Raw genomic sequence first — 15032 nt, 5'->3', positions numbered from 1 at the left:
CTGCTGAGCCGGTGCCCCCGAGATTGGTTGAATAACATGAGGCTATCATTAATTCCCCGAGAGCTCATGATACCCCAAGCAACTATTTCCAAAGTAAATTGCTCACTATTCGGTTACGTAAACGGAAAGCGTCTAATTGTCGGGCACGAATCGATGCGCATGACGCAAAGCTTGAAGCACGCTTTTGTAGAAAAGGTAAACAGCTTTTTGCGCCCATGGGCTAGTGGTGTCGGACGCTCAGTGCAAGTATATGTCTTCGAGGCGATCCTCACCTTTCGTGACGCAGAGCTGGGAGGGCTTGCGATCGTCCACGTGCAGTCTTCCACGGACCTGCGTAGATCGCTCTAAAGACGCACCAGGTGGTATACTGGCGTAATTTATGACTGGCCTAGGGCTCGAAACGAGACCGCATCACGCATGTACATTAACATGGATGGCGTTTAATTCGTCATGCCTTTAAACGCCGTATAGCGCCCACCAGGGTGCGGCGACTCGAAAATGAAAAACCGAGCGCGCTGCCAGAGCGCTCTAAACAGCTGCGTGGATGACTGCGCGTGCGCAAAGGACCTTCACAGGGTTCTGAGAACAATGTGAATTCAACGAAACACCTGACTCTATCCCATTCGCGATTTTCCTGCTGTTTTAAGTGCAGCAAAACAGGATGCGAGGTCACTGAGCTGTCTCTTGCACATGAGCAACGAAATTACCACAAGAGTTTCATACCGCTCTTTGTACCAAAGCAATCCGCCCGATGAAAAACCACACGTCTACCTGTCCACTTTATGTAGTCGAGAGTAGCCTTGAAATACATTCATCACAGATTCTCTCCCTTTTTTCGCTCGAACATGATACATTGTATAGTTAAGTCCGTATGTATCAATTCAAGATATCTCGAATTATTAGGCTGGGGAATCCATACATTATCTCCTCGAAAATTCAGTGTAAAAAATAGGAAACTGTCGCAGTATAACTAACTCAACTTTCTCCGGTCATTCGATACATCGAATGGCCCGCCATGCTCCTGCAATTAGTTCTCACTTTTCAATCACTTTTCACGCTTAAACAAATGTCTTGTCCACGACTAGGGGTACCTGTTGGCAACACGAGCATTGTGAAGGCACGTCACGAGGAGAATGTGGGGTGCGCTTGAGGAGGCCTTTGGTCTCTTGTACTCATTTCCCAGTCCACATAACTGCCATGTGTTGAAAGCAACACGACTCAAGCCTAGCTACGGCCGTCGCCTGGCGCGCTTCGAACCGAAGGCATAGCTGCAACCAATTGTACTCTTATTTTAATAAGCAAAATTTCATATATTGCCTGCTGATAGCGGGAATATACAAGTTATGAAAGGCTGCAGCTAGTTCAAAAGCACCATACATTGCTGCTTCGATGCAAAGTGTGTTAGGCCTAGCACTTTCAAGCGAGCGGTGCGCTACCAGCATGTGGCGGGCGCAATGTTGTTGCACGAATAGCTTCTGCAGCCTGGATGCATATCATGGTGGGTGAACAGCGCAACAAAGGCGGGACAAAGGCAAGACAAGCGCTGACTAGCAACTGAGTCAAAAGCAGCGCCTTTATTCCGCTGTTCACCCACCAAAATGCTTACCAACTCGCCCAAACTTCAGCTTTACTCAATAGATGCATACCTTGCTTCTGCACATGAACTCCACATGACTGCACATGAACTTAGATATTGTCATTTCTTTATATATTGCAGTATTCCGCCATCTCTTTCGGGCTGTATTTACCAAGGTTCGACTTTCTTATCCGGCTTAAGATAGGATATACCTCTTCGCTTTTCCTCAGAGCTAATTGATTTTAGCCTCCAGTGCGCGAAATTTTAAGCCACCACTGTCACCTCCACTCTTCGTCTTCTTGTCGTCTGCCAGGCCATACTGTATGCTCTACACGATGAGACAGCGGGATTGCGCCATACGAAAAAGCATTGAAAACTTCATCAGCGTTGAGAAATCATTACCATAAAAAGTTTTAAAATGCATAGTGTTTTGTCTTCGTAGAACACAATTAAAGTCCTGGAGATCCTTAAAACGACTGATTTATGACTTGGTAACGTCAAAAAAGTACCAGTTGCCGTTGCCGCTTCGCTGTGTGCGCTTTTAATTTTACGTCTTTGCGGCATTGTATAGGTGCTTGCGCGGCGGCCATGTTTGAAGAACTGATTCAGTGAGGAGTATAGCATATGCGTGTTTTTGAAGTGAATGACATTAAAACTTTTGGCTTTGTCGACACTGACAAGCTTGGGCAGCGAAAACAGCGGAGAAAGGCAGCACTGCAAGGTCTGTTGGAGAGGCGACGAAAAAACTCGAGCCTGGTTTTACGACGACTGAAGGATTGACATGACTAATGAGTCGTGCGTTACTTTTCTCCACGGTTTATCTGTGTTCAGACACATATTTATTATCTGCTTATGATTGTTTTTGTAGGGACGTGAGTGGAGCAGCCAGCGTCCAAGCGCCTCAGACAGTATATGGGATAAAAAACTGCGTATTACCTTAAGTGGCCCGTTTTTTGTGCTTGAAGTCTCCGTGTGCGCGCAGTATTCAGGTTCCGTGAGATATAATTATGCTAGCCCACGTGAGAACTGAATCATACTGTCTGTTTTTAGCGCATTAAATTTTCGGCACGAAAAACCCTTCTAGTCTAGAATCCCTCGAGAAGGCCTGCTGCATATTTGCAGTCTAGTTCATTCTAAACACCTCATCTCTGCTTGATAGCTTTATTAGAATTCCAGAGCAAGTATTACGTGAATTTAGGTTCTTTCTCGGCCTGTCGCCTGAGCCATATTCATCGAGGATAGGGCTTCCTGCCTTGTTGAGAAGCAGCGGAAGCTTTAGGGAATGCTACTCTGCCCGCATTTACAAAATTTTATTCCTTTGAGCACGCGTCTTGGTTGCGTACCCCACCCTAAAATCGTTGGCTACTCGCAACAGTTTGTTTGCTTGTTTGTTTGTTACTTCGGTTTTTTACGTGTCAAGCTCGCTGCCAGCGCTGTTTACAGCCGGCAATTCTTCCCAGTACCGCAACCCTGCCACTCACTGGATTAAGAACACTCACTAGTGTTCTTAAGTACTTTATTTATTTCTGAGTTTTACATCCCTCGTTAGCTTTTGTAAGTATTTTTGTTCTTTTCCAACGCTGATTTATTAAATATGAGCAATATTTTGCATCACGCTAAGCGGTGCCGTAATATACCTTGTTCGTGCGCAATTCTTATATCTTTTTCTTCCGATTTTTACAAACCAACTTGCCCACATACATTTCGCAATGTCTTAGAAACTGCGTCAGGGCACCTTTGTGAGAATTTCTGGCAACGTATGTACTTCATATTCAGGAAGTTTAGCCCATGTCAGCGCTGAGAGCAAAGAATATGGCTTGCCCGTTATCTCTTCTCTGCCACTTTGTGCGCTTCAGGACGGGCACTCCGGAATGCGATTAAACCTGCCTCTTCTGGACACATGTATATTGATACAAGATATATTGCGCACGCATAGCAGGGCTTTTCCGGAAATTCGTTGTTTTGATATTTTAGCAGCAGCCAATAAAAAGCGGTTGAATAGAATTAGCCATTTTTTGTGCTATGAATCAAACGCGCAATCTTTCTTTTGTTCTACTAAATTTATTCCCCCGTCCTCATTTCTGATACTTTAAGTCCCACTTTCAACCATTGCTACGCATGCATTTATTTGCATTTCCCGGATATCCCTCCACCTGCCGGCATCTGGCAGTCCCCATTTGTTTGCTTCCCTCAGCTCCGCCATTCCTCGAGAACTCAAGCTAGTTACTTTTATTACTTTTTCATGGTATTTTCTTTGCATGCTTATTTACAAAAAGAAACGACTGCAGAGCGCTGCGTGGGCTTCCAAGATTTCTGCGTTTAAAAACGCGAATTATGGTGCCGCACAGAACATCGTCCCTGACAGTGTTCTTTCCAAAGCTGCTGTAAGACACAAAGACGTAGAGCTTCCATCCGGTGTAGAGGGTTTTGCCCATTTATACCATATTGTTTTATTTATTTTACTCAGGAAATACTGAAGGCCGAAGCGGAAAAACGATGGGCATGCGCCAATCATAAAAATTGCAGTTTTACACGAAACCCATACAGAACACAAAAGTCATTGAACAGGAAGTGGAAAGAGATAGAAGGAAAATTTATACAGTAGAAAATCTACTGCAAGACTATGATACGCTGAAGAAAAAGCGCGAAGTGCAGAACTACAAGCATTTAGTACTAGCAGAAAACAAACAATAAAAATTTTAAAATAAATTTAAGGTATTTATTCACACTAACACACAGGCATGAAATTCAAGGATAAAAATAAGAAAAGGGAAACAGCTTTCGCCGTTAACCCCTGGAGTTTAGAATATATTGCTCAATCATACTTTTGTTGTTGACAGCGCTTAAAAGCGCGGACAGAAGGCAGAAAACATGGCAGACGACGTCACTGGCGCTGAACAGTAACTTTATTCAAGAACCACCGAAATACTGCATATATACCAAAAATAGCAGGGGCCACAAGCGTCGAAAATATAATGCCCTCGTGGCAACAGAAATGATATGAGAAGTAGTGGTAAAACAACAATGGCTCAAAACCAAAGAACAGAACTTGGCAGGATAAAACAAGAACAAGATGAGACAAAAATAATTTTTACCAAGCCACTTAAAGAAGGAAAAACTTCTGACACGTGAAGAAGTGGTGCGGTTTGACTAAAGGAATTTTCAAGAAATGGTCCGATAACATTGAACCAGAACATACACATAAACAAAGATCAAACATAGCGAAAATGAGAAAGGCGTAGTGGCAAGAAAAAAACACGCAATGAAAACACAATGGCGATCGGGTACGAAAACAAAAATTTAACAACAAAGGTGAAGCCAAGAATTAACGCAGCTAAACACAGAAGATGAAGTGCGCTAAATAACAAAGACGATTGAAACGGGGTCAAAACATTGGAAGACGCTTAAGCTTCGCGTTTAAGAGTGGAACGCGACAGCGTGTCGCAGCACTGCCAAGGAGTACACGGAACGCCATCGCCCGTTTGGCGCGACGCCTTGCCCGTTAGACAAACCGCTCTGCTACGTACGATGAAACGGACGCGCGGAGCGGAAAACCACGTAGAAGCGCTGCCAAGCGCCTTGCCGAAACACGCGGGACTCAAGTTGCAGTCGTACTTCGTCGGCACATCGTTCTCGACATCGTGCTCGTGTCGCAGAAAAGCCGGTGTCGTCGGCGTCTTTGGCCGTGAGCGAAAAATGGCGCATCTCGGTGGACACCTGAACCACGCCACCCGCCGCGGTGGCTCAGTGGTAAGCGCGCTCGGCTACTGATCTGGAGTTCCCGGGTTCGAACCTGACCGCGGCGGCTGCGTTTTTATGGAGTCAAAACGCTAAGGCGCCCGTGTGCGTGAGATATCAGTGCACGTTAAAGATCCCCAGCTGGTCGAAATTGTTCCGGAGCCCTCCACTACGGCACCTCTCTCTTCCTTTCTTCTTTCACTTCCTCCTATATCCCTTTCCTTGCGGCGCGGTTCAGGTGCCGAACGATACATGATACAGATATTGCGCCATTTCATTTCCCCCCAAATCAATTATTAATATTATTAACTGCGCCGTAATGGAAATTTCCCTTCCCTTATGGTGCGGTTACGGGTTTCCAGCGAGATTTGTGAGACAGGCATCATTTGCTTTCCTTAAAATCAATTTTCATTTCAATTTATTCCCTTACGTCCTGGTACGGGTGTCCACCGAGATATGTCAGACAAGCGTCCTTTCCTTTCCTTAAAAAACTTATTTTGGCTTTTCTTGCCTCAAAGCGCGGTTCGGGTGTCCACCAAGATATTTTTCCTCTCCTTACCCGGCTGACCACATATTCATTACCGTACCATGTGACTATCAAAGCAGAGAAGGAGCAAACGGAGACAATACTCCGGAAGGCATACAAAACAGCTCTTCATCTCCCAAGAAATACATCCAACGACAAGCTCATGAAACTCGGAATCAGCAACACCTTCGAAGAATTAAGAGAATGCCAGCTCAAGGCACAAATACGAAGACTTAGCAACACAACGATTGGAAGGGCGCTCCTGACAAAGCTAGGTCGGGAAGTAGAAAAGCCACAAAATAGCAGGGCCGCAATACCAGACCCGCTAAGAAAGAAGCTATGCATACAACCTATCCCCCGAAACATGGATCCAAACCTCCATGCTAACAGGAGACAGGTTAGGACAGAATAATATGAGAGGAGCATGGGGCATCGGGACAACACAGTTAACACTGATGCCTCCCTATACCCCCAAACACACAAAAATAGCGCGGTAGCAGTAGTTGTAAATTACCAAGGAGAACACATCACAAGCCTCACAGCCGAAGCATCTAACACAACGGAGGCAGAGGAGATTGCTGTCGCCCTGGCAGCGAATGAAGGATATAGGACAGGGAGATCCCTTAACATCTTAACGGATTCACAAGAGGCGTGCCGGAACTATACTAGAGGCAGAATTAGCAGCCCGGCACTCAAGATCCTCAGTAAAGCTCTGCTCCCTGAGGGACGACCAATACACAACATAATCTGGATACCGAGTCACGCAGGGATCAGGGGCAACGAAGGGGCAGACAACCTAGCTCGAGGAATGACCAGCCCAGCATGAACGTCATTAACCCCGGAGGGGCCCCAGATTAATTGCGGGGACAGCTATTCGGAATTATTAAACCTATATAAGGGGCTAAGATTCGAATACCCTTATCCACATAAAGCATTATCCAAGGAGGAAGCCACAGGATGGCGAAGACTGCAAACAGGCTCCTTCCCAAACTTATACATATTAAACAAGATGTTCCCCACACAGTATAGCGCCAACTGTCCGTGGTGCGGAGCAAAACCAACACTATATCATGTCACATGGGAGTGCGGAAGAAATAAAGCATTCCACAAACACAAAACACCAAGTGCTGAGCAATGGGAGAGCCGGCTCACCAGCTGCGAGCTAGGAGTCCAAAGGGCCCTCATAGCACACGCAAGCGAGGTGGCCCGGCTCAGTGGAGCCTTGGACTAGGGGCCCACCCACGGCCAAGGAGGACCCAAGCTTCAAGACGAAGACTTCGTCCTCTACCGCTACTACTTCCTAAAGGAACCAATAAAGTTTTTCATTCATTCACTCCTTTCCTTAAATTGTACGGGCAATGGGGAGCACAGAACGACGATGGCGTTCTGTGGATCCCTTGGCAATGCTGCAACACGCTGTCGCGTCCTGCTCTTAAAGGCGAAGCTTAAGCGACCTCCAAATTTTTTTTCTTTACTGCGAACGCGCTTTGGATGTGCGCTATGTAGTTCGCCGCTCACCGCGTGATTCCTACGTGCCAGCACGGCCCCACTGCGCCCGAACGAGACGAGCGGGAGGCGCGGCCCTCGCGCGCTATCTGTTGGGGCAGTGGCGTCCATTGCGAGTAGGAGAAGGAGGGGGACGATAAATTTTTCGTTTTCAGGAAGAAGTAGGGATTTATCGCTCACAGCCGACACCGACGACACCGGCTTTTCTGCGACACGAGCTCCTTACCGCTCTGGCGTTAAAAACTGGCATGAGCATTTCCTTTCCCTCAAAACCAATTATTATTATTAGCAAGAAAAGTGCAGACAACATATAACACGCGTAAAGGTAGAAGATGAGGTGCAGTAAAATCGAGAGAGAAAAAATATCAATAAATGAAATTCAGCAAAAAGTAAGAAGGCAGAAAGCAAGAAAAAGATAATAATAATTGCGATAAAAGAGAGATTTGGCGGAAAAGCGAAGAATGTAACACCTGTGTAAAACCAAGAATAAGTCAAACAGATCAAGAAGGAAAGGCTGACTCCCTTTCCGACAGTGAAACCGAGGGTGCGCTTACACATTCACCCTCGAACCTCAAAATCTCGGTGGCTTCCACTATTTCACGTGTCAGCTTGTTCCAGTGCTTTTTAACACAGTGGCTTTTCCGAACATTTTTCGAACACACGAATTTCCGGAAAATGATTCCATGCGCTTCCTGGAGCTAACGATTTTCCGTTACCCAATCGCGTGTGCTGGGCATTTGAACCGAGGGGCAAAAAGGCCATCCTTCCTTACGGCTCCGCTCACTCGAAGCTGGTGAAAAGAAGTTTCATCCAGTCTACCTTTATTAATGCCTTGAAGAAGTAATGCGAGCACAAACTGCAGGAAAGCTTCACAAACAAGGTTTGCAGGCTCACGCAATCAGGGTACCCGTCACAACTGTTTAGCGCTGTTGCAGGAAAAGTGCTAAAAAATACCAAGCGCGACAAAAGTAGACCACCGGCTGAATCGCGCAAGCAATATAAAAAGTTTGCTGTTTTTCCTTACATGCACCATATTTCGCACAGCGTTAAGAAAATTAGAAGGAAAGCAGGAAAGGAAGGCAGGTATAAAGCAGGAGTAGACGTTGTCTTTTCCGCCCCCATCGCGCCTATCGCAGCTCTGTCGGAATGTAAATGAGAAGGAAGAAAGGAACAGAGGCACGCACCACTCGGCACAGAAATCTCTCAACGGCATGCGCAGAAGACGTCGTTTGCCCAATTCCTTTGTCTTGTCGCAAGGTATACATCGGCCAAACAGACCGATGCATCAATGAAAGCCTAAGGGAGCACAAGAAGGATTTATTAGGTGCATCACTCTGGAATCTTCCAGTGCACTGCCGAAACTGTGACCCCAAAAAACCATGCCACCTAATGTTCGAACCCGCTGCTCAGTGGTTAGGGCGCTTGGCAACTAGACACTTTAGCTGGAGCGCACGCTGTAAGCTTGCGCACGCTGTGAATAGTGTAAACACGACATTGTTAGTTGAAAGAGCTACAACTGGGGCCAGTTGGAAATGCATCCTTGAAGCTATTTGTTAGCGCTACCCAAATACAGAAAGGGACGAACAAACAGGACAAGTGCTTTCTAACGACTGTTTATTCTCTGAAGAGGCATGACTATATACACATATTAACGTTAAATCATAGAAAGAAGGGGGAAGAGCGCACGGCGCTGATAAGAGCGATATGAAGGAAAAAAATATAAAAAAAGCGATCAACACGTGCCTTTACAACAGCCGGAAATTACTATTCTTGAGGTAGTGTACCTGTTTTGCCTTCCCAAAGCCTGACTGACTCCATAAACGTGGAACGTATTCTTAATGAATGGGAGAGTGCTTTTCCTGGCCTTGAGTTCACATCTGAAACACCGAAGGGCTGACAGATTAGATTCCTAGACCTGCTGGTGACTTGCAGCGACAACCACACTTGCTGGGCTTACAAGCCCAGGGCAGAAAAACCCCTGTTGCATTTTGATTCTGGTCATTCTAAAATTGTTAAACGAGCTGCAGCAACTTTTTGCCTGAAATTAGCTATCAAAAATCACGCCCCACTCGATTATTCACAGCATTGTTCAACAGGTTTCCCGATTGAGGGCTAGTGGCTCTCCGGAGCAGTTACTTGGCGGCATTGCAGAAAGCTTACTAAGAGAATTTGCTGGGTCCGATAAGACTAAGAAACCGAGCGACGAGGGACGCCCCGTTGTGATGCCGTACATTCATAACTTCTCCCACAGAATAAGGAAGACAGCTAACAAGTACGGAGTTGAGGTGGTTTTTTCAGCTCCCAATAAGCTAATTGGATTGTCCAAAAAGGTGAACGAGAATGAAGACTACAAAAAGAAACCTTTGTGCAACGTCAAACACGACATCACCTATGTAGATTTGAAGAAAACGTCATTTACAGCATTCCGCTTAGCTGTCAACGAACCTACGTAGGGCAAACGGGTAGATGCCTGAACAAGAGGCTCAGAGAGCACGATTGATTATGCGAACAAGTAGCAAATTCCAGGAATCTGGCACCACATTGCGCACACTGCAAATGCACCCCGATGCTAAAAACACCAAGGTAATAGGTCGGGCCAGAAAAAGGCGGGAACGCGAAATTATCGAAGCTTTTCTGTGCATGTTTCTCCAGATAAGCAATGCGTCAGGTCCCCATCGGTGATGTTAGGGTGAACTGAATTAAACTACCTCAAGAATAGTAATCTTCGGCTGTTGTAAAGGCACGTGTTGATCGCTTTTTCATCATATATTTTTGTCCTTCATATCGCTCTTGTCAGCACTGTGCGCTCTTCCCTCCTCTTTGTATGATTTGACGTTAATATGTGTATATAGTCACGCCTCTTCAGAGAATAAACAGTTGTTAGAAAGCGCTTGTCCTGTCTGTTCTTCCCTTTCTGTATTTTCGTAGCGCTAACCAATTGCTTCAAAGATTGTTAGTTGGCCGTGCCGTAGCGTCCCTCAAGTCCACGCGTAAACAGTACCGCCATCTAGTGACAAGACGTCAAAGCTCATCAAGTGTCGGTTGAACAAATTTTCATCCGTGATTACTGATAACTGGGGTGAGTGCATTGCGAGCCTTTTTTGTTCAAAGAAGAAAACCTCTGCAAACCGAAGAAATTGTAAGAGCTGACTAAAAGCTAAAAAATTGCTTCCCCAGCTGTCGTTGCAACAAGGAAAACACACTGCATTTAGTTAGGCCTAGGAGCTTGAAAATTGCCAAATTATCTGAAAAACAGGGGCTAGTTATTGCTGATGCCGGTAGGTGTGGCCAAGAGTCGGCGAAAAACTTTTTGTAAACATCTATAGACACCAACCAGCTGCAGCGTGGAGAGTAATAAATAGTGCACTAGGAAGAGATAAAAAAGATGCACTCCCTGATCAAATGATTTATAGAAACCACCCAGTTACCGGTCGTGCTCTTGCCGACTTTTTCAATAAACATTTCATCGGATCTTCTGCACACGCTAGCAGTTACATAACTAGCGAAGATATAGGACACTCACGGGCTGAAAGTATATTTCTTCAGCCAACAGATCAGGCAGAAGTATACAGAACGTTTATGTCCCTGAACAATAGTAAAGCGCTTGATATTGATAATATCCAAATTAAACCCATTAAGTATATTTTAGAGTACATAACTGCTCCACTTACATATATTTTCAACCTATCTATTTAATCGGGAGAATTTACCGCTGCAATGAAGAAGTCTAGTGTCAGTTATATATAAAGGAGGCGATAAAAACTTACCAAAAAATTATCGTCCAATATCAATAATACCTACGTTTGCTAATGGTTTCGAAAAGATATTGCACTATCGTTTTAACCAATTCTTTGAGAAAAATCATCTCATTTCTGATGCACAATTCGGCTTCAGAAAAGGACGTTCAACTGAGCTAGCTTTATTGGGGTTAAAGGAACACTTGCTGCAAAATATACAAATGAAACTAATAACCCTTGGCCTCTTTATAGACTTTAGTAAGGCTTTTGATTCCCTTGATCATGGTATCCTAACTCATAAGCTCTCAGTCTATGGGATTCGTGGCAACCCTTTATCTTTAATAAAATCTTACTTAGCTGACAGGCAACAGTGTGTATATATTCGAAACCACCAATCATCTCTACTAACTATAATCAGAGGCGTACCTCAGGGAAGTGTACTAGGCCCTCTGCTATTTAATGTATATTTAAACAGTATTGTGAACATTGACCAAGGTTTAAAATTCATTATTTACGCTGATGACTGCACGATTTTGTTCTCTGGTCCTGATGTGAATGAACTAGTCACAAAGTGTAATCAACTTCTTAATCTGCTTCGTGAATGGTCCGATATTAATCTGCTAAAAATTATTCCTGCAAAAACGAAAGTTATGTTATTTTGTGCAAGAAACAAAAATTTTCGTCTAGAAAAAAAGATCATTTGTGGTGGTGAAGAAATTGAAATTGTTCACGAACACACCATACTAGGTGTAACATTTTCTTCACACCTTACATGGGATTCGCATGTTGAGAAGATAATAAAAAACCTCTCGTTGGTAACAGGTGCAACTGCTCGTTGCCGCGCGTTCCTTCCTGATAAAATAAAGCTACAAATATATAATGCATTCTTTGTCTCGCAAATAAGCTATTGCTCATTAGTCTGGTTGACAACAACTAAGACCAACCTAGAAAAAGTTTACCTTCTGCAAAAGAAAGCTATACGTCACATTGCCAATCTTGATTACCTAAGCCACACACGGCAAGCTTTTGAAACATTCAGTGTGTTAAGGGCACAGGGTAAGGTAAAATTAGAAAAAAATCGTTTTTTTTTTCTTTTGGAATTTTAGAAGTTCAATTCTTTCTACACATGTTCCATGATCGCACTTTCCTCAGAAAGCCATATTTACGGCTGAAAAACGCTTTTTCCGAAACCAAGCAGTGAGCGGCCACGCCCCCTTTCAGGATTAACGTCAATTTTTTCAACCAAAAAGTCCACCACCTGATTTCAAAACTTGTCTAAAATCAGCTACATATAAAAATTGTCTGGCAACTATTGTACAGCTCCTCTTTTTTAGCCAAGACAATCCTGAGACGCTTTGCACGTTTTTTTTATGTTTCTGCAACCTTCATGCAGCTGCGTCCGAGTGCTATCCCTTTCGATCAGTATTGTAAATTGTGCCGGTGTTGGTTGCTGCTGATAAGTTGAGATGCCCAGGGCAAAGAAGGCCTTCGTCAGGCGTGAATTTCACGGCAACCGCTACGCTCATCGTGAAAAAGCAAAAGGATGTCCACGACCGAATGAGATCCCGAACGCCGAACGCGCCAGCTCCTCGACATCGAAGCTTTCAAGATTTTCTGTGTGCTTCCAGGAAGACGATGTGCTACAGAGCCGCAGCCAATATGCCTTAATGGACATGGACGGCATTTGTGCCGTAATTACACAGATTTGTGTGTGCAGAGGGTGCGGTGGAAGTGTTGAGCTCATCGAAATTGTGACAAAACGGGTAGGTGTTGCAAGCGTTTACAGTTTGAACTGTGAAGTGTGTAGTGCCGCACAACGATTTGAGACGTCGAAGAAAACTACTTCTGGCCTCTATGAAGCCAACCTCAGGTTAGTGTATGCCTTGAGGTCCATTGGTAAGGGGATGGCTGCAGGAAATATACTCTGTGCTATGCTAAACCTTCCTAAGCCGCCGACAATGTTTGCGAAATACAATCAAGAGCTTCTAGGTCACATCGAAGCTGCTGCTCAGGAGTCGATGAAAAGGGCAGCTGACGAAGCTGTGCAGCTGAATGAGGGGGATAAAGACATCGCAGTTGCTCTTGATGGAAGCTGGCAGAAGCGAGGCCATACTTCCAATAACGGCATAGTCTCTGCGACCAGTGTAGACTCTGGGAAAGTGCTGGATGTGGAGGTTTTGTCTAAACGTTGTCCAAAGTGCAGCATCAAGGGTACAAACAGTGACCCCCTTCATAGAGATGTGTGCCAAAGCAACTACCAAGGCACCAGCGGTGGAATGGAAGTCGCAGGAGCACTGAAAATTTTCGGCAGGAGTGAGGAGCTTCACGGCGTTCGATACGTCAAATACCTTGGGGATGGTGACAGCAAGGCTTTTATGGCTGTGAAGGCACAAATGCCATATGGTGATTCCGTTGAAATATCCAAGGTTGAGTGCATAGGGCACGTGCACAAAAGGATGGGCACAAGGTTACGAAGGCTAAAAAAAGGAAACAAAGCAGGAAAACTCTCTGATGGAAAGAGCCTCTCGGGCCGAGGCCGACTGACTGATGCAGTAATAGACAAGCTCCAGACGTACTATGGTTTCGCCATCAGAAGAAATGTAGGAAACCTGGATGAAATGCGAAAGGCCGTTTGGGCAACCTTCTTCCACTTATCGGCCACAGACGATGACCCATGCCATAGACTTTGCCCAAAGGGACCTGATACGTGGTGTGCCTTCAACAGAAGTCAGTCAGAGGGCAAGCCATTTTTCCACAAGGAGAGTTTGCCTGCATCTGTCTTGGAGGCTATCAAACCCATTTATAGGGAGCTATCGAAGGCTGAGCTCCTAGAGAAGTGCCTGCATGGGCGAACTCAAAATGCAAATGAGTCGTTCAACCATGTTGTTTGGGAACGCGCGCCAAAGAATGTGCTTGTTAGGCTTCGGACCCTACGGATGGCAACACTGGATGCTGTTCTTTCATTTAATGACGGTAGCATCGCACGGGCCAACGTTTTAAAGGCGTGTGGATTGAACCCGGGGGCAACACCATCAAGTGGCTGAGGGAAGCTGACCATAAGCGCATGTACTTTGCGGACCGAGCAACACGACAGCTTACAAAAGAGGCCCGACAGTCAAAACGACAAGCCGAAAAGCAAAAAAATGACGGCGACAGTGACTACGAAGCAGGGGGCTATTAAACCAATTGCTATGGAGGCGTTTCTGCGAATAAAAAATGGTTTTTCACATCTTTTTTCTCTTTACGCTCTATTATCTCAAAACAGTGTTTTTTCTTACAAAGGTACCATTATTCCAATGCCTTTCAAGACAGACTGCTGATGTTTTTTTGCAATCATCTACATAAGTGTTGCCAACTACTGAACTAGAATTAAGCAATTTCACTGAGCAGTTATTCTGTTATGAATTTTGAAATGCGCAAAGAAAGGCCAGATTTGTGTACTGCCGGAAGAAATTTTATTAAAAATCGAATTTTCAACACATTTCAAATATTCTAGTTCAGTAAAAAGAGCACAAAATTTGGCAAACAATGATATATGTATTATTAGGCTACTGTTACTAGTTAGTGAGAAACATGTACCTCAACATGGCATAAAATGCGTGAGAAGTATAGGGCTTACCCTGTGCCCTTAAAAATTCAAAGTATGTATGAATTTCGAGTATTGCTTTCATTTCATCTGTCGTCATCCTTTAGGTCTATGATAGAAGGCACTGCGCTACTGAAACAGAACGATCACACAGTTAATACTCGCAACACAGACACTTGGTTAGTTCCCCATTTTCGCACTGACTATAAGTTCCAAGCACTACAGCACAATCTTCCAGTAATTTTAAATAGATATAAAGACATAAATAACCCTACTAAGAAAGCATTGCGTGAATTATTTCTTCAAAAATAATTCCTGACGTATAATTCACGCCCAAGTACAGCTGCTCCCTTGTATCTTATG

General features: G+C 44.6%; 1 protein-coding gene across 4 annotated transcripts in view; it reads right to left on the bottom strand.

The window, feature by feature from the left end:
- Positions 1 to 576, bottom strand: part of LOC144132529 (cytochrome P450 2U1-like) — a 44752-nt gene extending 44176 nt beyond the window's left edge. For 2 of the 4 annotated variants that reach the window (XM_077665006.1, XM_077665008.1), the window contains exon 1: positions 273 to 571. The gene's annotated coding sequence lies outside the window, so the exon portion shown is untranslated. Of the gene's footprint in view, positions 1 to 272 lie in introns of all 4 variants that reach the window. The other 2 variants (XM_077665010.1, XM_077665009.1) reach the window with 2 other exon arrangements.
- Between the last annotated feature and the right edge of the window lie 14456 nt (positions 577 to 15032).

Source organism: Amblyomma americanum, chromosome 5 (genome assembly GCF_052857255.1).
Source record: "Amblyomma americanum isolate KBUSLIRL-KWMA chromosome 5, ASM5285725v1, whole genome shotgun sequence".
NCBI lineage: Eukaryota > Metazoa > Arthropoda > Arachnida > Ixodida > Ixodidae > Amblyomma > Amblyomma americanum.
This window is presented reverse-complemented; position numbering and strand designations above follow the sequence as displayed.